This window comes from Podarcis gaigeae (assembly GCF_964106915.1).
Source record: "Podarcis gaigeae genome assembly, chromosome: 3".
Classification (NCBI taxonomy): domain Eukaryota; kingdom Metazoa; phylum Chordata; class Lepidosauria; order Squamata; family Lacertidae; genus Podarcis; species Podarcis gaigeae.
In genome coordinates this window covers 97,834,396-97,858,622 of record NC_139680.1, presented here as the reverse complement: position 1 = coordinate 97,858,622, position 24,227 = coordinate 97,834,396, and the positions used below count along the sequence as shown (strand labels likewise).

At 46.9% G+C, this 24,227-nt stretch overlaps 1 protein-coding gene across 3 annotated transcripts in view; it reads left to right on the top strand.

Annotated features, from left to right (window-relative positions):
* The first annotated feature begins 21,892 nt into the window (after positions 1-21,892).
* Positions 21,893-24,227, top strand: part of HHAT (hedgehog acyltransferase) — a 169,795-nt gene continuing 167,460 nt past the window's right edge. For 2 of the 3 annotated variants that reach the window (XM_083733553.1, XM_083733555.1), the window contains exon 1: positions 21,893-21,987. The gene's annotated coding sequence lies outside the window, so the exon portion shown is untranslated. The other variant, XM_083733554.1, reaches the window with a different exon arrangement.

Here is a 24,227-nt window from a genome sequence, read left to right as displayed (position 1 = left end):
TGAACTCAGTAAGAACAATATGATCTTTGTGGAGAGTACTTCAAGCTGCTAAAGATAAATGTGACTTTGAGACGAAAAAGAGCAACCTTTATTTTTTTATTTTCATTTTCAAATATTTGCAGTAGAACTCACCCACATTTAATATTTGTAATACAAGCTATGAAAACACAATATAATTCTACAATATCCCCTCGGTTACTAAGCCAGCAGTAATAAAAACACACACTCAGCCCAAGATACAAGACAGAATGCCACAACACAACAATTAAACAAAGCACCTCTCGGCCTTCATTGGTATTGGCCATGCAAAGGTGACCTGAAACAGGTAGCTGTTGAAGGCCTTTCAAAAGGACTGGAATGTTGTAGCCTTTGGAAGTCAGGTGCTAATGAGTGCCAGAGTTGTGGGACTACCACAGAAAAAAACTTAATACCTTCCAACTTTGCTTACCTAAGTGGCAGGCAACTGAGAAGGGATTTTGGAGTTGCCCAAAGGAAATACTATGGCTGAGGCTGCTAGACAGGCCACCACTGAAAAATATCCATAGTATATATTGGTCAAACTGCATGAAGGTTTAAAAAACAATACAACAAAAATCCCAAGGAAAACATGATCAAATAAATAATGCATAATTATTTCCTATTCAGTGTCAAAACAATATTTTCTTGAGCTAAAGGAGAAGGGATTTAAAACTGAGTCACTGCTAGTCAACAGAGGCAATACTGAGTTAGAAAGATTAGTGGTATGACTTTTAAAAAATATTACGTTTTTATTAAATTTGAATAACACCTTTCGTCTGAAGATGACAGGGCGGATCACCACATAAAAGTACAAAATGGGAACACAAAATACCTAACAAAAGCAAAAGATAAACAAGCCAATAACCCTCCTCTGACAAACACATATTATTTTTATTTATTAAATAAATCTGGCATAAGGCAGCTCTGTTGTTCCTGTGCTTGCCAAATCGTTATCCCTGTTGCGGGTTACTGTAATACCAATTTAACATTTCGAAAGAAATGGGTACCATGAAAGGAAGTTGTGGAATTTTATGGTTTTTTTCCAGGAATTAAAACCATGTTACCTATCACAACTGCACATTATTAATGCACGGGATCTGTTCAAGTCAAGATGTCTTGAAAAGTGTGCCAGCATCATGCATCTGTTTTACATCTCCTTCCTCCTCCACCACCCTTCCCCCTTTGAACATTTGTAGTGAAAAGTTAAAGACGGGAAGATGTTTTATTTGGTAGATAGAATGTATAATGTTTTCAGAGTTTTAGCCAGGAGAGAATATAAGAGCATGCTAATATAGCAGCCTGCTCACTTACTCCTAATAATTTTATGTTATTTCATTATGTTGAATATTCAGGCACAAAGCACACACACACAAAAGTTTAAATGTTTCCATGTCTGTTTGGCTATTCATTTGAGCAATCAAATAAAACGCTGCCCTCTCTTCCCATCTTGGAGACAAAAGCCATTATACAGGCAAGGGGTGGGGTGGGGGGAACAATCTTTGTGCTATGAATAACTTTTCAGCAGCTCAAGGAAAAGAGCAAAAAGCCTTATTTCCAAAGGGAACTCTCTCTGGAGAGTTTCACAGAAAAGTGTTCTCACCAGAAATCTCCATATTAACAGGCAGGGGGGAAAATAAATCTGTGCAATCATAAATACAGAGGGGGGAAATGAGAAAAGAGGTGCTTTTCAAATGTTTATGACTGACCACTGACCCTTGAAATAACAGACCGGCCATTAGAATTGCTCTCTGCTCTTTCTGGCCTGGTTCTGATGTCATGTTGAAATCACTGTTCAGAACTACGAGAATGAGATGCCATGAGCCCCACGCTTCTGGGTTGCCCACTCCTCGTCCAACATCGCCACGAGGAGGATTTCGGAAATTGCCGCTTTCAGGCCCTCACTAATAATAATAATAATTTATTCTTTGTACCCCGCCCATCTGGCTGGGTTTCCCCAGCCACTCTGGGCGGCTTCCAACAAAGATGAAAGATACACTAACATGTCACATATGAACAGGGCTGCCTTCAGATGTCTTCTGAATGCCAGGTAGATGTTTATCGCTTTGACATCTGATGGGAGGGCGTTCCACAGGGCGGGCACCACTACCGAGAAGGCCCTCTGCCTGGTTCCCTGTAACTTGGCCTCTCGCAGTGAGGGAACCAGCAGAAGGCCCTCGGAGCTGGACCTCAGTGTCTGGGTAGAACGATGGGGGAGGAGACGCTCCTTCAGATATACTGGACCGAGGCCGTTTAGGGCTTTAAAGGTCAGCACCAACACTTTGAATTGTGCTCGGAAACGTACTGGGAGCCAATGTAGGTCTTTCAAGACCGGTGTTATATGGTCTCGGCGGCCGCTCCCAGTCACCAGTCTAGCTGCCGCATTCTGGATTAGTTGTAGTTTCCGGGTCACCTTCAAAGGTAGCCCCATGTAGAGCGCATTGCAGTAGTCCAAGCGGGAGATAACCAGAGCATGTACCACTCTGGCGAGACAGTCTGCAGGCAGATAGGGTCTCAGCCTACGTACCAGATGGAGCTGGTAAACAGCTGCCCTGGATACAGATTTGACCTGTGCCTCCATGGACAGCTGTGAGTCCAAAATGACTCCCAGGCTGCGCACCTGGTCCTTCAAGGGCACAGTTACCCCATTCAGGACCAGGGAATCCTCCACACCTGCCCGCCTCCTGTCCCCCAAAAACAGTACTTCTGTCTTGTCAGGATTCAGCCTCAATCTGTTAGCCGCCATCCATCCTCCAACCGCTTCCAGGCACTCACACAGGACCTTCACTGCCCTCACTGGTTCTGATTTAAAAGAGAGGTAGAGCTGGGTATCATCCGCATACTGATGAATATGTTGGAATTCTGCCTGGGTCAGAGGAATGTGCCACGGCATAGGCACCGGCAGATATTCCTTGGCGACCTCCCCGCTGCTTCTCCCAGCAGATAAGCAGGCGAGGTCTCGGCGATTCTTCCCAGATGTGAGAAGAACACACCGTTTCTTCTCTCTCCCCTTTGATATCCCCAGGGAGGGGAAAGAAGCAGACAGAAAACTATTTGCATTCTTTATTTCTGTCTCTTACATCAGTACAGAGAAAACATGTCTGCACTCAACAGCAGTAAGAATCAAACTCCACCCATGTACTTCCAGTACGGGTCATATGACACACACACTGAGCTAACATCCGGTGCTCAGTACAGAATGGACTGCCCCTTTCTTCCCATGGCAACAGTCACAAACATCCTGTCTGGCTTTCCAGCCACAAGCAGCTGACTGAGCTGCTACAGCCTTTGCTTGCTGCTGCATTGGTGCTTTATGGTAACAGAATACCCAGCCCAAACCTCCTGATGATCTCTCCCAGTGGCTGCATGTAAATGTTGAAAAGCATGGGGGAGAGGACAGAACCCTGAGGCACCCCACAAGTGAGAGCCCAGGGGTCTGAACACTCATCCCCCACACCACTTTCTGAACACGGCCCAGGAGGAAGGAGCGGAACCACTGTAGGACAGTGCCCCCAGCTCCCAGCCCCTCAAGACGGTCCAGAAGGATGTTATGGTCGATGGTATCAAACGCCGCTGAGAGATCCAGCAGAACTAGGAAACAGCTCTCACCTTTGTCCCTAGCCCGCCGGAGATCATCAACCAGTGCGACCAAGGCAGTTTCAGTCCCATGATGAGGCCTGAATCCCGACTGGAAGGGATCCAAATGGGATCCACCTCCCCATAGAGCACATCCCCGGGGATCCTGCCATCTTTCATTCTGTGGACATGACCAAACCAGTATACACATCACTCACGACTTGTTTTGAACAAACCTGTGGCTGGCATCTGTCTGTTTTGAGAGACAATGGAGGAGAATGCCTTGGGGGGGGGGGTGAGATCAAACTGCTGGAGGTTGTATCGCCTGCTGTAGAGAGTGATATGGGAGACACGTTTTGTTGCAGCTGGGGCAGATGAAGGTGTCTGGTTAAAGGTAAAGGTAAAGGGACCCCTGACCATTAGGTCTAGTCGTGGCCGACTCTGGGGTTGCGGTGTTCATCTAGCTTTATTGGCCGAGGGAGCCGGCGTACAGCTTCTGGGTCATGTGGCCAGCATGACTAAGCCGCTTCTGGTGAACCAGAGCAGCGCACGGAAATGCCATTTACCTTCCTGCCAGAGTGGTACCTATTTATGTACTTGCACCTTGACATGCTTTCAAACTGCTAGGTTGGCAGGAGCAGGGACTGAGCAACGGGAGTTCACCCTGTTGCGGGGATTCAAACCGCCGACCTTCTGATCAGCAAGTCCTAGGCTCTGTGGGCTAACCCACAGTGCTGCTGCAGATGTGTCATGGGCTTTCTTCTGTCTCTGCTCTGCCCTGTGGCCTCATTTCACCTCTCCTCTGGTCACTGCTATGGATACGTGACTTGACTGCCTCTCTCCAGGCACTGCTGTTGTCTGCAAGGGATTCCCCAGAGCAGGGCTGATGTTGTCAGCCTTCGCATGACGTCTGCAGGTATCTTTGTAGCACAGAACTGGTCTGCCAATGGGCCTGGCCCCTGAAGCCACCTCCCCATAGAGCACATCCTCGGGGATCCTGCCATCTTTCATTCTGTGGACATGACCAAACCAATATACACATCACTTAGACATGAGTGCGAATATGCTGGGAATGAGGGGATTGAGAGATCACATCTTTGTTTGGAATTCTGTCCTGCCATGTGACACCCCAAATCCTTCTGACGCAGCGCTTCAGATCCTCCTGACGTTGCCCATGAACCACAAAGCAGCACACTCAACACACAAGCCTGGTATACCTCCATCTTGGTCTTGGGAGTTAGGATCACATTCTCCCATACCCTTTCGGAGAGGTCGGCCATTGCCGTAGCTGCCTTGCCAACATACTTGTCCAGCTCAGCGTCCATGGAGAGGTTGCTGGTTATGGTGGAACCCAGGTAGACCACTGCTGATGCATGGAGTGCTGGCGACACTGGTCTTCGTCAGGCTGATGGTAAAGGCCAAATTTCCCACAGGCTTGGGCAAAACGGTTGATGAGTCTCTGTAGAGTGTGCTGTCAAGGCACAACTTATTCAGGGTTCCACAGCATAGTCTGGCCAATGGGCTACCTTGCCACTGATGCCCCCCAAGTCACTTGTACCCCCTCCTTATCCTCTTTGTAGCGTGCAGGAATGCCATTGTCCTCCCTGCACCCAGGTCATCATTGTCTGGGAGAAAGCAGAGGCAACACTGGGATGCATCGCCGAGAGTTCTCCCCTCCAATGCAACATCAAAAGCAGGATAACCAGTTAAATGAGTTATAAAGGCAGGTGACAGCCTGCAAATGTCCTGGTGACAGTTCCCAACGATTTCAGGATTGTTCCTCCCCAAAACCAATATATATATTATATTAAAGGAAATTACTTAGCAAAAAATATTATATTAGGGGAAATTGCATACAAACATATATATATCAGGAGAAAATTGCACTAAGATGATACAGAATTTTCATGTGACTTTTCAAGAAGTCACAAATTGATGTGGAAATGTAGACAACTGAACTTAAGAACAGAAAAATGAGAAAGAGAGAGAACCCAAAACTGATATTCATCCATCTCCTTAACCACATCCTCTGGCCACCAGGTCAAAAACGATTCTTTTTACCTGAGCTTTTTAATTGGACAGAGATGGTAATATTTTTTTATTGCTACGGCCAAAGAGTTACGGTATGCAGTAGCAGAGTTTCATTGTGGCTTCACCTTGGTTTTGTGCAGCTTCCCTCTCCCCGCCCCGTTTTTGCAATAATGGTTTATTGTTTTCCTCTCTTACATTCTGCTGTGTTTTCATCCTTTGGAAGCTACCTTTCAGTTTATTTGGGGTGGGGTGGGGAGATGTGGGGGTTAAATGGAAAGGCAGCTATAAATACCTGAAAGGCTTGCATTGATTTGGGCTCGGCGCTTTCGCATTGTGCAGATTTTGCAGGTCAGATATATTACATTCACATGACTTCAAGAGAAGTAGGCAGTAAAGGCAGAGTGCTGACAGGCCTTCGAGACAGAGCCAGAGGGGGGTGGTTCTTCCCTTTTTTCATTTAGCCATTTGATTTGCACCTAGCTTCCCTGTCAGATGCCTGATGATGAATAAACCCCTCAATCGGCATTTTATTATTCTGCCAAAAATCCTTTACAGACCTACACAAATAAAGAGTGGGGGTGGAGAAACACCCATTCCTCGGGAGGTCTGTCACAATAGTTTTATTCATGCAATCACATTTTACAAGTAATTTAATCTGCTCTTTTATATATTCTAAATGCCTAATAATGATGGGCTATGCCAGTTCAAAGAAAAGGAACTAACAAAATCTGCCTAATTCTCACACTTTAATGAGCCCGGACATGTTCGTGTGGGATGTCTTGGATAAATAAATACTCATTTCCCTTCTTGCCAACAGATGTTGCATTATTATTTTTTGCCATGCACACCTAAAGAATCTGCTTCTGTGGAATATAAAACATGTTGCTGGGATGGGAACAAGTGGTCAAAATTTCCTTGCAAACACACTAGGCAAGATTGCCATTGCCTAAGTTCTGGTTTGTAGGTTTTGCTGCTGCTTCAACGGGGAGTTGCCTCATGGCCACTGGTCCCATCACCTCCTGGCAAATAGAAGGGGAAGAAATGGAGGTAGTGAGAGATTTTACCTTCTTGGGCTCAATGATCACTGCAGATGGTGACAGCAGCCACGAAATTAAAAGACGCCTGCTTCTTGGGAGAAGGGCAATGACAGACCTAGACAGCATCTTAAGAAGTAGAGACATCACCTTGCCAACAAAGGTTCGTATAGTTAAAGCTATGGTTTTCCCAGTAGTGATGTATGGAAGTGAGAGCTGGACCATAAAGAAGGCTGATCGCCAAAGAATTGATGCTTTTGAATTATGGTGCTGGAGGAGACTCTTGAGAGTCCCATGGACTGCAAGAAGATCAAACCTCTCCATACTGAAGGAAATCAACCCTGAGTGCTCACTGGAAGGACAGATTGTGAAGCTGAGGCTCCAGTACTTTGGCCACCTCATGAGAAGAAAAGACTCCCTGGAGAAGACCCTGATGTTGGGAAAGATGGAGGGCACAAGGAGAAGGGGGTGACAGAGGACAAGATGGTTGGATAGTGTTTTCGAGGTTACCAGCATGAGTTTGACCAAACTGCGGGAGGCAGTGGAGGACAGAGGTGCCTGGCGTTCTCTGGTCCATGGGGTCACAAAGAGTCGGACACGACTAAATGACTAAACAACAACAAATGATAATTGCAGTAATTATCATCACCCTCTTTAATCCAAGTACACCACTGTTTTAAAACAGACCTGTGGGTTTCAGCTATTACTGCCATTGGTTTTCAGGCACCTAAACCGATTCTAGTGAATTTCTTGCTTTATGTGGGTTGTGGATCACAGTAGGGCTATGATCAGCATCCCAAAGTTATGGCTGATTGGGACAAGCGAGCTAGGCCCAGGCTTGCAATTCCCTTCCCAAGGAGGCCTACCTTACCCCTTCCTTGATCACCTTCCGTTGCTAATGTGCGCTTTGGGCTTTTAGTGGCTTCATTTAAACCTGCTTATCTAGTTTCAGCTGTTCTTCTTGTTTTACCTGGTGATCCCCTGCTTCTTTCTTTTTAATTATAATTTGTAAAAAAAATATTGATGGGGATATGTTTGTTTTATTTTTATTTTTTGTTCTGCTTTTTTAGCTGCCTCAAACTCTTTGGGAAAGGCAGGATATAAACATTTTAAATAAATCAACAAAAAAGATGACCAGATTTGCTAAGTTGTCCAAGACCTGAGAGGTTCACATGAACAGGCCTTGTTGATATAAGGTTGCCCAGGAAATCCCTTGCAGTTTTTTTTGTCTTGTTTAGGAATATCTGTATGCTCCAGTTGGAAAGGTTGGCTGCTCTTTTAAGATGTCGCAGAAAATAAATGCCTTGAATAGCTCAGATCTTTTGCAAAGCTATTCTAGTAAAGTATTTTCACCGACTATAATGTATTTTCCACTTGTGAAATTCCTCATAAAATTTGAGAATTTTCCTGAAGTGGTGCTGATTCTCTTTAAGCCCCAAATTGCTAACGTGCACTATGTTACTAGTTTCTCTTCCAAATGTGCATAAGTACCCCCTTTTAAGGCAATTTTTACAGTAATGTTTCATTTTTGTGTCTATTTCACTTGCTTCCTTCGGGGAGGGAAAAAACCCCGCCACTTAAAATTACCCACTTTCAAGTTATGGTAAGTTTATCTCCTCTCCCTCTCTTTCTCTCTCCACCTCTCTCTTTCCATCCCTCCCCGCAACTCCCACCCAAAAAATTGTGAATTATTTCTTTATTTTCTGTTGATTGGCCTTATTTGTGTAAACGGAGCCTGGTTGTGCCAGAAGGAGAGTTGGGTAACTAATGCTGAGGAGGTGGTCACTTACAAATCGCCAAAAATGAGGAAGTGTCTCGTTTCCAAGAGACAAAAACAGGAGATACATTTGCATAACATTTACATATATAGTGTATATTTATATAAATTTATAATGGCTATACTTTAAAAGGATACCTCAAATGTCTCACCATAGCAGGGAAGGCCAAGGCCAAGCCTGCTCAGTCTGCTGCCCAGGGGTTCCCTGTGAAGGGGCAACTTCAAGGCTCTCCATTGTCTTCCTTCTGGCAGTGGAGGACACAGTCTAGCAATCCTGGAAATAAAATAAATAAGCAAGCAATCGCCCCACTATATGCAACATATGCATGGGCTGTCATGTTTCTATGAGCCTTTGAAAAATGACAATTTTACACACACACACACACACACACACACACACCCTTGCTTTCATGTGAGACCTGAGGCTTCTCTGCATGAAGCCACTTAACTGACCTAAATCTGCATCCACATAGCAACTCCTGAGTTATGACTTCTCTGGTTTACATAGCTCTTGGCTCACATTTTTAAAAATAAGCTTGCAGTCATCAAGAAAACTTTGGGGTTTTGAATTGCAAAGCCCCTGCAGCATCAATAGCAGGTTGGGGGCTGCAGGTCAGCTTTTGGTTTCTCCTCAGCAATGCCTTTGACTGCAGCCCTTTGATTACTCTTCCCCGCCCCACCCCCAATGTAAATGACATATATTGACCTGAATGAAAGGGGGGGGGGGACCCTGAAGGGAATGGAACTGCGGCACAGTGTTGTGGGACTTGGCATCCAAATGCAATGGAATGAGATGGTAACACACCAAAGTCCTAAGGTGGACTGCACCACTTCAGACTGTGGGTGAGGGAAGTCTCCTAGGTTTCAAATGCCATGCAAACAGAAAGCCAGCAATGCAGTGCTCCCCTTGAACATCTCTTCCAGATGCGCTAAGTTTTCTGTTTGCAGAGAGTTCCCCCCACCCCCATGTAGGAATGGTCAAAAACAGTATCTGTTGACTTCAGGGGTACATCCATTGCTGGGTGGCCATCTGTCACTTTATAGCAAAGGATATTCCCTTATTTGAAGGATTGTGTGGTCCAAGTCCAGTTTAAGGCTAAAGAACCAGTGGAAGGAGTTGCCCATCAACAGTTACATACTCCCTCAACTGTCCCGATTTAAACAGGACCTCCTGCTTTTTTGGGGGGGGGCATGCTCTCTCGCGAGTCACCTGGCTCCCACAAGGTCATGGCCCTGAAAGATGCACATTTGTGGGGGCCGTTCTCTCGTGCGAGTCATGTGAACTCACACAGGAGCATGGCCCCGAAAGACACGCATCCTGGTTTTATTCTGGAGCATGTTGGAGGGCGTGCAGTTAGCTTCTCGACAGTAGACTGAGCAGGTCAACAGGTAACCTGGACACAGTCTCTGTTCTCATGGGTTCCTGAGATGCAAAACATTTCAAGCATATTGTATGGTACACAATGTGGAGCATCCCCACTCGCTATCAAGTCTCTTTATGGCTCTTTCCTTAATATTGTTTTGAGCCCAATTTCTTCCCCTAACCTACCCCACCCTACCAACCTCGCTTCAAGTTAGTGGTGTCTCTGTCTGCTGGCTTTGGGCACATTGTGCAGCCTTACTGGCTCTGTTGTCTCATCAATATAATGGCAATAATATTTACTTATTTACCAGGGACTGTCCCCAAAGTATTGTAAGGCTTATAGCTAATGGAAGGAAAGCACTTTGAAGATGTGAGAAAAACACTGTGTAGGCGCTAAGATTAATATTAATAGTTGTTCCGAACACTCATTCTGCATCGTATTATGTAATCATGTCTAAAGATCAAATGCCTGAAGCACTTATTTTCAAGGGATAATGCCTCAAATTCCCAGTACTTATTACCCTGCATTATTTTAGATGGGAAGGGTAATAAAATGCTATTGTTATGCAAAATAATACTCCCAAGAATTTCTTTACTTGCATAGATATTAAGATTCGAGAAGAAGGCATGCATCACATTAGGAACGCTGTGTGTTAAAGCACAGTAACTCAGTGGGAACAAGGGGTGAGGAGTATTGTTAATATTGTCATTATTGTTGGATTTCTTACCTGACCTTCACTGCAATGTCCCGGGGGCAGGTGCAAAAATATAAAAATACAAGGTTAAAACAATCTACAACAAAAAAATAGGGCGGGTCTCCTGGCCCTGTGGGCAGAGAGGAGGGAGATCACAAACTTGAGGTTTTGTTCAGGCTCACTGCAAGCCATGGTTTAGCATTACGTGTGCCCTGGGCCACAATTCCAAAACACTACAGCAGGAGAATGGAACCTGTGTTCCATTCCAGATGATGTAGAACTCCAACTCCCATTAGCCTCAGCCAGCATTTCCAGTGGTCAGGGATGATGAGAGTTGATGTTGACATCCATCTGTCTCGAGAGACAATGGGGTGCACCTCCAGGTCAGTGAAGTCAAACCTCTGTGTTAGCAGCACCGAAGTGATCTCCCTGGGGCGCAAGCCTGGGAAGTGTGTATGGAGATACTGGGTTGCCCAGACAACAAGACCCCTCTCTCGGCCTAACTGATGTGGTCCAAAGGAAAGCAGAGCCATACGTTTGGCACCAGCTTGGCTGCAGGAGTTGCTGGAAGGAGGCGCCATCCAACTGTCTTAGGGACTCTACTCCCAATTTGTGTAGGGTTTCTACCCTTTTCTACTCCCAAAGATATCCCACAAGGCAGTGGGAGTTTAGGACCAAAGATTTCCTTTTCCTAGATGGGCTACCTTCCCAGGAAGATGAGCCCCAACTACCCCTCACTTCCCTCTATAACACATGCAGTACAGTGGTATCTCAGGTTACAAACGCTTCAGGTCACAGACTCCGCTAACCCGGAAGTAGTACCTTGAGTTAGGAACTTTACTTCAGGATGAGAACAGAAATTGTGTGGTGGCAGTGGGAGGCCCCATTAGCTAAAGTGGTACCTCAGGTTAAAAACAGTTTCAGGTTAAGAACGGACCTCCAGAACGAATTAAGTTCTCAACCAGAGGTACCACTGTAACTGCTTTCTTGACTGTTGAACCCACTCTCAGTCTCATCTGCTCAATCTGCCAGAGCCTTTCTTCACATGCAGGAGAAGTCTCTAACCTAGCTGTGTTTTAGGCTGGTGACATGGTCCCTGGTCTACCCAGCCAGGCCCCATTTGGGCTGTTCTGTTGTGGGTAAGGCAAGGGAAGTGGAAGCCTCTGTGGTCATGGAGAAAGGGAATTTGGCACCAGACCTTCCTCTCCAAGGTCAGTCTTCCCTCTCTATCCTTAGAGAAGGAGATCTGATGCTGCTGCCTGTGTCCCCAGGGACACTCTTCCAGGGACCATTGATTGATCGCACTGGAGCATTGTTGACTTTTATTTTGTCACTATATGCAAGTGCTTAGAAATTCAAAGACCCTAAGATAAAAAGCATATCCCATGACAAATCGATAATCTGATTTAAAATAAACACTAGCTCTCTGCACTCTTGCTGCATTGGGGGGTGTTGGGCATCTCTGTTCTATTCAAATACACAAAGTCAGAGGTGGTGACACAACAGAGAGGATGAGGTCAGGGATTATTCTTCCAGTCTGGCCTCTCATGCAGTTGGCTTTGTACAGGGAGGAACACCTGGATCACACACACACACTTTCATACTGATTATCATGTTTCATTTCCAGTGTTTTATTCTCCGTTACATCTTTCTAGAGGGAAAAGTAGTCAGAAGCAACCTTGCACATTCACAGTCCTGTATACGCTGTTACGGACTGCAGAGAAATGTGATTCAAGTTTGCATTTAGACGTGTGCCTAATTTGCACATTCTGAAATAACACGCAAACCAGAACGCAACCCTCCTTCAAAATACACACTCCTCTGAGTTCTCCAACCAAGCAAATGCATATACTAGGGCAATTTGTGCATATAAATGCATTTATTAGTGGGAGAGGAAATATGCAAAATGTATTGTGTTGGGGGAAATTGCTTTGCAACAATGAAAAATTGTACTCCATGAAGTGGAGAAATTTGCCCTAAAATGATGGTGAATTTCCATGAGGACTTCTTTTTAAAAAAATCAGTAGAAGTTGTTTGACAGTGGAATGGACTTCCTTGGGAAGTGATGGACTCTCCTTCCATGGAGGTTTTTCAGCAGAAATTGGATGGCCATCTGTCATGTATGATCTGCTTGAGATTCTTGCATCCCAGGGGGTTGGACTCGATGACCCTTGGGGTCTCTTCCAGCTCTGCAGTTCTATAGTTCTAATATGCCGCCTCTCATATGAATATAGCAGTGCAACTTGTGAAATTCCCCGTTTCCCTGTTCTTGAGTCTGGCACTCACTGTGTGCTAAATGAAGGAGGCATTCATTTCGCTTCACTCCCCTAAGGTAGCCGGCCAGCTGACTGCAGTGTTTTGTCAAGTTGAGAGGCTGTGACTCGCCCTGTAAGACTTGTGGTTCGGGCAGGATATATAACCCAACTCAAAATCCTTGATCTAGTTATTAGACCATCCAGGTTCTAAGCAATGCGCTAAGGAACCGAAAGTGCCCACTCATCATGCATCTATCCCCTTCCCACATAGCGGAGACCTCTGCGTGTGTGTAAAATGGCAGCCTTTTTGTTTTGTCTGGAATCATTCCCATCAGGACAGCTTTGATGTGCTGTGCATTCCCTCCCACCCTTCTGTTTCGCTGCTCCACATAGCAATGAGAGGTTTCCTCCAAATCACGTACAAGCTTCTCTGGAAGCGTGTGTGCAACATGCTGTCCTTTCTGTCTTTATGTTTTTTAAAAATATATACTAGACCTTGGTCCAAATCTAGTTTTGAATTTGTTCTTTTGGCAAATATTGGAGTTACTTATCGAGTGGCTGGTCCCTGCTGTGTGGACACTGAGGTCCTTCAGGACCTTTAAACAAAAAACTGGATACTATAAGAGTGGGGAATCTGTGCCCCCCTCCAGATGTTGTTAAGCCTCAACTCCCATTGGGTGTATGGGGTGTTAGGGAAGGGGTAGAACCTCTGGTGGGGGCCACATTGTGTTTCTTCTGGAGTAGGTTGTCCATCTTTGGTCCCCACCCTGCACTCAGCACTCACCTGTGGCTCCTAGAGACTGTCAGCATGTGACAAGGGCTGGGACCTGGGAAGCAGCTTCAACTGGCCAGCTAAACCAGGTGAGGGTAGCCAATGGGTCTCAAACCCTCAGTGAGTTTGGATTAGGACAGGCATAGGCAAACTTGGCCTTCCAGATGTTTTGGGTCTACAACTCCCATCATCCCTAGCTAACAGGACCAGTGGTCAGGGATGATGGGAGTTGTAGTCCCAAAATATCTGGAGGGCCGAGTTTGCCTATGCTTGGATTAGGATGAGCTAAGTGACACAGGTGGCGCTGTGGTCTAAACCACTGAGCCTAGGGCTTGCTGATCAGAAGGTCGGCGGTTCAAATCCCCGCAATGGGGTGAGCTCCCGTTGTTCAGTCCCAGCTCCTGCCAACCAAGCAGTTCAAAAGCATGTCAAAGTGCAACTAGATAAATAGGTACCACTCCAGAGGGAAGGTAAACAGTGTTTCTGTGCGCTGCTCTGGTTCACCAGAAGCAGCTTAGTCATGCTGGCCACATGACCTGGAAGCTGTCTGCAGACAAACGCCGGCTCCCTTGGCCTATAGAGTGAGATGAGCACCGCAACCCCAGAGTTGTCCCTTACTGGACCTAACGGTCAGGGGTACCTTTACCTTTTAAGTGTTGCAGAGACCTGGTCCACCAGAGAACAGAAATGTTTGCAGAACTTCTCTGAGTTCAAGTAGAAGTATAAAATGTGTGGGGACAGAAAGTGTCCCACTCCAAGATTTATTTTTTTAAAAGAATTGCATGGCATTCTCCTTGGGAGGGCTGTGTCCCAGGAACCCTAGCAGACCACTCAGCACTGGGTGTGGATGTGACCCCCAGCAGCCAAGAACTCTGAAAGAGAACCAATGAACAATCAGGACCAAAGGGGGGCAGGACCAGAGAAAAACAGGCCAGAAGTCAGGCCCAAGGAGGAACACCAGAAACTCAAAACATGCAAGAGCTCAGGGAGACCATGTTGCTCAAGCAAGGCTTAGCTAGCAAAGGAAATCTTTGATACCTCTCTCCTCCCTCCCTGGAAAGATTAGGAGAGCTTGGGTGGGTGAAGTCACCAAGAAGGCTGCAACACACACACACATTCCAGCAGCTTCTGACATCACCAAACATCCTCCCTCCACCGTCCGCCTACCTGAGCACATTGCACTTCATTAGAAACCACAATAGGGTAGAATATTCAGAGACAGAGAGAATATGTGTGTGTGTGTCTATTGGTGCTATTTAATTTATGACACATCTTTACTTTTTGCTGCAACTAAAGAAGAAAAGACCATAGCTCAGAAGCAGAGGACATGCTTTGCAGAAGGTCCTGGATCCAGTCTGGACATCTCCAGTTAAACAATAGGACTGGGTAGCAGGAGATGGGAAAGCCATAGAATTGTAGAGTTGTAAGGAACCACAAGAGTCATCTACTCCAACCCCCTGCAATGCAGGAATCTTTCACCCAATGTTGGGATTGAACCCACAACCCTGAGATTAAGAGTCTCGTGCTCTACTGACTGAGCTATCTCAGGGCCTGAGACCCAGGAGAGCAAGCCACTGCCAGTCAGGATAGACCAGCGGTCCCCAAACTAAGGCCCACGGGCTGTATGAGGCCCGAGGGACTCGTTTATCCGGCCTGCGGTGACCCCTGCCGCCTGCTCTCGCCGCCCACTCATACCGGCACTGCACTGCTTGGCTGCCCATTCCCAGGTCAGAGGAGCACTGGAAATAGCTTGTGTGCATGCACAAGCGTCATTTGTGCATGTGCAAGCGTTATTTCCAGTGCACATCTGGGTTGGAGGAGGCCCGTGCACATGCGCACAAGCTATTTTCGGTGCTCCTCTGACCCGGATGTGCGCCGGAAATAGCGTGTGCACACACATATGGGCACGCGCTCCCCCGCCCTCCGGCCCACTGTGTGATTGGCGCTGGAGACACCGGCCCGAGGCGCGGTAAGTTTGCTGACCCCTGACCATACTGGACTGGATGGGCAATTATAGTCTAGCCTGGTAGAAGGCAGGTTCCTATGTCTCGTGAACAGGCAGCTCCCCTTTAATGAAAGACAAAATGGGTTTTTGCTAGGAAAGGGAGCAGCGCAAGGAAAACAGCCCCAGATGTTCAGATCCATATATTTTCAGAGTCCTTTGTGTAGCCTGATTACATGGCATGTGTAAGATGAAACAGCCACGGTTTCTAGCAAGCCTCCCCAAATCAGCTGCTCAGCTACACAATGATGCTAACCAGATGTTTCACTTTTGTCTTCAGCTCATTTTCTAAATCCTCGGGAGCCCTGCACGTAATAAGACCCTTACCCAGCTTACATTACCCACCCATCCCCGAGCTCTGCATTAGCTCCTCTGCTGCAAAAGAGGAGGAACACTGCTGGCTTGAAAGAGAACGCAGGCCAGTGGGTTCTGTGCCCGGTAAAGCCTGTGTGCTTTTCCACTCGTTTGTAGAAGTCCTCAAATATATTCTCGGCATCCGTTCAGTCCTGTGAGTCAATGAAAATAAATGCTCCATTCACAGGCAACCAAGCTGAGAGCTGGAGAATGATATCCGTTGCAGAGAGGCAATTGTCCTCGAAACCAGACCAGTGAGTGAAAGGCTAGCCCCAGACTCGGCCAAGGCAAACAAGGAACGGTTGGCTGGGGAGGCGCAGAGTGGGATGAGGTTGCGTATTTTCCTCTCGGAATTCACAGCCCTACACTTGGGAGCTCTGAAAGGAAGTGCATGTCAGCCTTGACTGCATCATATTTAACTTGGCTGTTGAAATTGCTCACTTGGCTCTTTCGGCAAATACCACACCTTTTTAATGTTCTTTTCTCCCACCTTTAACTTGTTCTTTAGCGATTTTCAAGATTCTGAGCAGAGCTTAAAGTGGGGGGGGGGAGGAACGCCCTTCCCCATTTCATTCCCCCTAGCCTAGTTTCTCACGAGTAACAACCCTCTAAGTTACTAAAAATACACAACATAATTCGCTTACAGAGATAGACAGAACTAGTTTTTCTAGTTTCTCTGCAATATTTGCCTATGTGCAGGTATGTTTTTGATTTGTCGGATTCCCACCCACCGCACTTGCAGAGCTCTACACCTTTGAAGCATTAACAACAGGCAGAAAAACCATCCCTTGAGGCGTTCCCTATTGCTGTGTTTCTGTGCCCAGAAAAACTTCTTGTGTTGAATTCCTGCATTTCATACAGTTCTTAAAGTTGTAGTCCAGGAAAAGCTTTGGCCCTGACCTAAAGATAGCAGGCAGAAAAGGGAGGGAGGAGGAAGCCAAATAAATCAAAAGTAGCTGAAAGAGATAGTAAGTACAGAAAAGCCTGTACATAACCAAGAATTTTGGACATAATAAAAGGCTCCTGTTGCATATTGATTTGAAATAGTCAAACACATCTTGGGCTACAAGCCTCTAACGGCAATACATGCAGTCTCCGGGTATAGGAAATGGATGGCTCTGTTCAGTGCTTTTTTTCTAGAAAAATTGGTGCCGGTACTCACCATGGAGTTGTTACAGTAAGTGCCACACTTTTTAACAAAAAAAAGAGAGGTGCAGTTACTGCGTATCTGAGTACCCCCTAAAAAAAGCAGTGACTCTGTTTATTTCTGGTCTATGTCAGTTTCATATCAGTCCAGTCAGAAATCTGTTCCATCTTGTTTCTCCATTAATCTGCATTTTTAAATAAAAATTGCTTGTATTAAAATTCAGATTTAAATATGTATTCTCAAAAAAGTATTTTCTCGCTCAATTTGCATTGCTGAACATACTTTGTCCTAAAATATGCATGCTTGTGAACATATTTGTACCTTTTGTGTTGTTGTTTTTTTGAGTCAGGAACCACATCCCAAGTGTGAAATCTGAAGGACAATGGCATTCCGGTTCACTCCTTAGCCTGGGAGATTCAGATCAGGTCAGTTCATAATCATAATTTGCAAAGAACAAATCCCTCAAAGCATCCCTGTGGGAGAAGCACTGCATTTGCCCAAATTGAAAATGCTGCAGCTTGGATGCATGGAAAAGTGTGTGTGTGTGTGTGTGACAGACATGGCATGATGTATGCAAACTGACTTAGAGGTAGCCTAATAAACGAAGGCTCCAGGAAACTTGTCACTTGTTTTCTCTTTCTTCCAGAGGGGCGAGGGGGGGGGGCGAACCCAGGCTGAGCAGAGACGGAAGACGTATTCCACCTTGAGAGACCAAGACAGTAAGCTCTTCCAGATGCGATCACTGTCAGGGTTGATCAATGTACTGACCTACTTAACTTGACAGTGCCTTTTTACCTATAGCAGAATGGTGGCTGACATCAGTATAATAAATATGCATGGTTTTCCCTCCCAGCGATTCCTTCCCAAACATATCAGCTGACGGTGTGTCCCTGTTATTACAGCAGCGCTGCTTAATCGGGGAAAGAACAGGAGTTTTGCACATAACACTCATTGTAGTCTGCTGCCATCCAGTGGGCTCCTTGTTCAATAACTGCCGTCCTCTTCTAAGTAAAGGAAAATGCAGCACAATAGAAGTTACTGTATATAGTGGTACCTTGAATTACATACTCTTCAGGTTACAGACTCCGCTAACCCAGAAATAGTGCTTCAGGTTAAGAACTTTGTTTCAGGATAAGAACAGAAATCGTGCTCCGGTGGCACAGCAGCAGCAGGAGGCCCCATTAGCTAAAGTGGTTCTTCAGGTTAAGAACAGTTTCAGGTTAAGAACGGACCTCCAGAATGAGTCAAGTATTTAACCCGAGGTACCACTGTATATCATTTGGTGGCTGTTCTGACTCTGTAGCACATGGGTAGGCAAACTAATGCCCGGGGGCCGGATCCAGCCCAATCGCCTTCTCAATCCGGCCCGCAGATGGTCTGGGAATCAGTGTGTTTTTACATGAGTACAATGTGCCCTTTTATTTAAAATGCATCTCTGGGTTATTTGTGGTCATAGGAATTCGTTCATCTTGCCCCCCAATATAGTCTGTCCCCCCACAAGGTCTGAGGGACAGTGGACCAGCCCCCTGCTGAAGAAGTTTGCTGACTCCTGCTGTAGGAGTTGTACTATTTTACTAAAACAAATACCAGGGTAACTATTGGTACCTCATGTTTGTCAGTGTATGCTTGTTTGTCCCAGCTAAGGTTCTGGTGTCCCCACAGTGGGGTTAGAGAAGAAGAGAAGAAACTCTTGCATCTCTCTCCCCCCCCCCCCCCCCGATTCAGACACCCTGAGCTGCTTGGTCACTAGGAATGGGGAAGAATTTTGTTTTTATTGCATGTTATATTTATTTAAGAGGGACACGGGTGGCGCTGTGGGTTAAACCACAGAGCCTAGGACTTGCTGATCAGAAGGTCGGCGGTTCGAATCCCCGTGACGGGGTGAGCTCCCGTTGCTCAGTCCCTGCCCCTGCCAACCTAGCAGTTCGAAAGCACGTCAAAGTGCAAGCAGATAAATAGGTGCCGCTCCAGCGGGAAGGCAAACGCCGTTTCCATGCGCTGCTCTGGTTCGCCAGAAGTGGCTTAGTCATGCTGGCCACATGACCCGGAAGCTGTACGCTGGCTCCCTCGGCCAGTAAAGCGAGATGAGCGCCACAACCCCAGAGTCTGTACTAATGGTCAGGGGTCCCTTTACCTTGTTATATTTATTTAATTAATATCCCATTCTGCCTCCTGAAAGAACCCAGGGGAGCAAACATTTCCACAACAAAACATTTATTATTATTATTTTTAAAAAGCTTTCCCAAAACAGTTAAAACATTCCAAAACCATTTTCTCATCCAGTGATCTTAGGGTTGTCAGGGACAGTGCTCTTCAGTCATCAAATAACTGGGTAAACAGGAACGTTTTAAAATTGCTCATGAAAGTCAATAACGATGGGGACAGATGCACCTCACATTTTAATGTGGTGCTTCTTAAACCAAAACCACCCCTCTCCCAGACTTGATGGGCCAGGGCGGGAGAGTGCTAGAGTTCTGTCTAGTCAAGTTGAGTGGGATCAATTCCAATCTGTTACCTCTGAGGATGTGGACAGGCTGCTTGGACGAGCGAAACCAACCACCTGTCTCCTGGATCCTTGCCCATCCTGGCTTATAAAAGCTAGCCGGGAAGGACTGGGCGATGGGCTTCGTGGGGTGGTGAATGCTTCCCTCCGTGAGGGAGCCTTCCCAGACCCACTGAAAGAGGCGGTTATTAAACTGCTTCTTAAAAAACCATCTTTAGATGCGGCCACAATGGCCAACTATTGCCCAGTCTCAAATCTTCCATTCTTGGGCAAGGTGATAGAGCGAGCGGTTGCCGAACAACTCCAGGCACGCCTGGAAGAAGCGGACCATTTGGATCCCTTCCAGTCGGGATTCAGGCCTCATCATGGGACTGAAACTGCCTTGGTCGCACTGGTTGATGATCTCCGGCGGGCTAGGGACAAAGGTGAGAGCTGTTTCCTAGTTCTGCTGGATTTCTCAGCGGCGTTTGATACCATCGACCATAACATCCTTCTGGACCGTCTTGAGGGGCTGGGAGCTGGGGGCACTGTCCTACAGTGGTTCCGCTCCTTCCTCCTGGGCCGTGTTCAGAAAGTGGTGGTGGGGGATGAGTGTTCAGACCCCTGGGCTCTCACTTGTGGGGTGCCTCAGGGTTCTGTCCTCTGCCCCGTGCTTTTCAACATTTACATGCAGCCGCTGGGAGAGATCATCAGGAGGTTTGGGCTGGGTGTTCATCAGTATGCGGATGATACCCAGCTCTACCTCTCTTTTAAATCAGAACCAGTGAGGGCAGTGAAGGTCCTGTGTGAGTGTCTGGAGGCGGTTGGAGGATGGATGGCGGCTAACAGATTGAGGTTGAATCCTGACAAGACAGAAGTACTGTTTCTGGGGGACAGGAGGTGGGCAGGTGTGGAGGATTCCCTGGTCCTGAATGGGGTAACTGTGCCCCTGAAGGACCAGGTGCGCAGCCTGGGAGTCATTTTGGACTCACAGCTGTCCATGGAGGCACAGGTCAAATCTGTGTCCAGGGCAGCTGTTTACCAGCTCCATCTGGTACGTAGGCTGAGACCCTATCTGCCTGCGGACTGTCTCGCCAGAGTGGTGCATGCTCTGGTTATCTCCCGCTTGGACTACTGCAATGCACTCTACGTGGGGCTACCTTTGAAGGTGACTCGGAAACTACAACTAATCCAGAATGCGGCAGCTAGACTGGTGACTGGGAGCGGCCGCCGAGACCATATAACACCGGTCTTGAAAGACCTACATTGGCTCCCAGTATGTTTCCGAGCACAATTCAAAGTGTTGGTGCTGACCTTTAAAGCCCTAAACGGCCTCGGTCCAGTATACCTGAAGGAGTGTCTCCACCCCCATCATTTTGCCCGGACGCTGAGGTCCAGCGCCGAGGGCCTTCTGGCGGTTCCCTCATTGCGAGAAGCAAAGCTACAGGGAACCAGGCAGAGGGCCTTCTCGGTAGTGGCGCCCACCCTGTGGAACGCCCTTCCAGCAGATGTCAAAGCGATAAACAACTACCTGACATTCAGAAGACATCTTAAGGCAGCCCTGTTTAGGGAAGTTTTTAACGTGTGATATTTTACTGTATTTTTGTTTTTATGGAAGCCGCCCAGAGTGGCTGGGGAGGCCCTGCCAGATGGGCGGGGTATAAATAACAAATTATTATTATTATTATTATTATTATTATTATTATTATTATTATTATTTATTTTATTTAAGACATTTATATACAGAAAAAATATTGGGCTAGATGATGAGCGACGTCTGCGTATGGGATTTTTCAGGGGAAGGATGGAAGAGAGAGAAAACAAGCTTTTATGGACATGGGCAAAAGCTGGTTCCAGCAAATGAAACGAGATCTTACTGAACGTGCATGTTTACATAGGGCACCACCCAAACCACCCTCAAATCAGATTCAGATCCATATTTGTAAGATCCAGTCCACCGGGCTAGATGAGAAGTGTGCTTTTGACACGCATTTCAGGAGGCTCCCATGCAAAAACTATGCAAGCTGCAGATCCCTATTTTCGTGCCACGGTGGCACTGGAAAACGCCGGAACTGTGATCTCATGTTGGCCTTGTACGGGCATTTCTGAGGATCCATTTTTAAAATATAAATTTGCTGCAGCCACCTTTTAGCTTCTTCCCCGTTTCATTAAAAAAAACACCAGCCTGCTAAAGAAACGCTCGCAAAAAGGTCAGCTTGCCTCGCCATTCCAAAGTTGATCTGTGCGCAGGGCAGGAAGGAAGGAAGGAAACCAACCAACCCTATTGCGCTCCGCCAGGCTTACACTCGAGTAAACAGCCCCACGGGTCTCGCAAGCTGGTCCTGAATGTTGCAAGCCACGCGCCCCGGGCCCGCCGCTCTCCGCAGAAGGGGCGGAGCGAGTGCGCGCCTCGCCGGGGCCGGAGCCGGAGCCGGAAACGGGGAGGGACGCCCGGGCCGCGCATGGAGCCGCGCTCCGCCGCAGGTCGGTGCTTTTGATTCGTTCCGCGCAGCTCCGCGAGCCATTCGTTGCTACAAACCGTCAAGGCGGGGAGTGGAGGTCCGCCTCCTGCGTCGGGAGCTGGGCGGGAGGGAGGCGCCGAGCAAGTCGAGGAGCGTCTCGCCCCGGGCGCAGAAGACTGATGCATGCTTGTTCCAAGCGGGAAGGAAATTCCTGTCGCGGAAAACTTTGTCTGAGGACCCTGGGAGCGGGAGGGGACTCTGAAAGCGTCCTGCCTCGGAGCTCCGCTTGACGGTCGCAGGAGGGTTCCGCGCGCAAAGATGCGCAAGGACATGTTGCCTCTGGGCATGGGCAGAGGAGTCCTGCAAGCACAGTTCAGCACATAGAGGTCCGAGCAGGCGCGCCAAGCCACAAAAGTCCCGGCTAAAATAAACGTGTGGGGCCGCAATTATATTACATACTTACTTGGGAATAAGTAGCGTTGAACTCAAGTGAGGCTTAAGTTTGCACTGTAAGGTTGTTGTGCAAAAAAACCCCAAAACAGTGGACTTTCCTGTAATACAGTACGTTGCAAAATTTTGATAAGGCTCCTGAGTGCCTGCTGAGTGGCTTCCAGTCTTGCGGATCTGAGATTCGGTTTATCAACTGGCCAAAATTTCACTCTCATTCCTAGTTGTCAGAAAATGATAACAATCCCAATTTATGCGGTTGGTGTTTTTGTGTTTTTAGCTATTCCTCTACAATGTGTTTCGAAAACACCATGTTTTTTTTGAGGAGGAGCACTTTGTTCTGTTTGAAGATGTTAGGTACACTTTTTAGAAAGCTTTTTGTAGCTTTTCTTCAACTGTTGGGTCGGCACCCGCTAGTGGATTGCAGGCTGCTTCAAAATGCACTGCCACCAGGCAAATATAGGGCAAAAGGTTAACAGATGGGTCCCCAAATGCATGTTTGGGTTAAAAGTGGGTCCTGGTTCTGTAATAGAAGATACCTTCCTTAGATGGAAGACACTCTGCACATGCTCAGAGCTACTCAACTTGAGGGTCCAGAATGGTTTGAACAGAAAAGTTGGCAAACCTTTCTGGGATGACATATATATATTTATAAAATAGTGTTCTCGGTCAGTGTCCAGCTTAACTTCTTCCTCCCACAACTAATAATCTGTATAGGTAGAAACATTTTGGGGAATAGCTGAGGAGGTGAACTAATCCTGTAGGAAAACAGGGGGAGACTGGGACAGTAACAGAAAGTCTCTTCCCATGGCCTTTCCCCTTCCCATTGCATCATTTTCCAAAAATGCCACAGGGCAGCAGTGTGGCAAAAGAACACCATCTACCCCCTCCTTGCTCCCGCAAGAGCTGTAGTAAACCAAGCAGCCATGGATTTTAAGAATAGCAAATGGAATTTGTCATCTTTGGCCTGACTCCAATGGCATAGTTTCAAGGTGTATCATGTAGCAACTTTGGTGAAGTTAGCTGGGCCTGGAGGTGGTCAGTGCCTGGAAGAGAAACTACTCATAGGGATAACATAGGCATCTCCCTTTCGCCAAGCCAGGCCAGTGGTTCATCTAGCTCAGTAGTGTCTACTCCAGATGTTGCTGCACTGCAACTCCCATCATCCCTGGCCATTCCTGGTCTATACTGACTGGCAGTGGCTTTCTAGGGTTTCCCTCCAGCCTTACCTGGAGATACTGGGGATTGAACCTGGGACCTTTTGCATTCAAGGCAGGTGCTCTGCCACTGAGCTACAGCCCATCCCTTATGGGAACATATTCATACAGCTTTGTGTCCTTGGGGAGGGGGGGATGGTATAAAATGGGAATGAATCAGGGCCCTTTTTTAGCCAGAACTGCAAGAGGGAGGTGTTCGTGGTGAGTTCTGGCACCTTTTTCCTAGAAAAACAGCGCTGAGAATGATACATTTTTCTGCTTGTCCATTCATTATTTTGTTCTACAGAACACTGACCTGAAAATCATTTAAGTGCAGGATTCTATTCATGGTGAACAATGGCTGAAGTGCCTGCCTGCCATGCTGACCTTGCTCCTTTGCAAGCCCTGAGACACAAGCAAAGAACCCACTAACCCCACCCTCCCTGGTGCAAAGAGCAGCAGAGATGCTAACAGGCTTTTCTCCTTTAGGGAAAGGACCATCGTGTGCTGGTAACACCATGTTCCCCTCAAAATCATTCTCTGTGCTTCAATGAGGCTGAAGAAGGCTTCTTTTAGCAGCGGGAGGGGTAGGTGGATGGGACTCTGTGGTTGCCTGGAA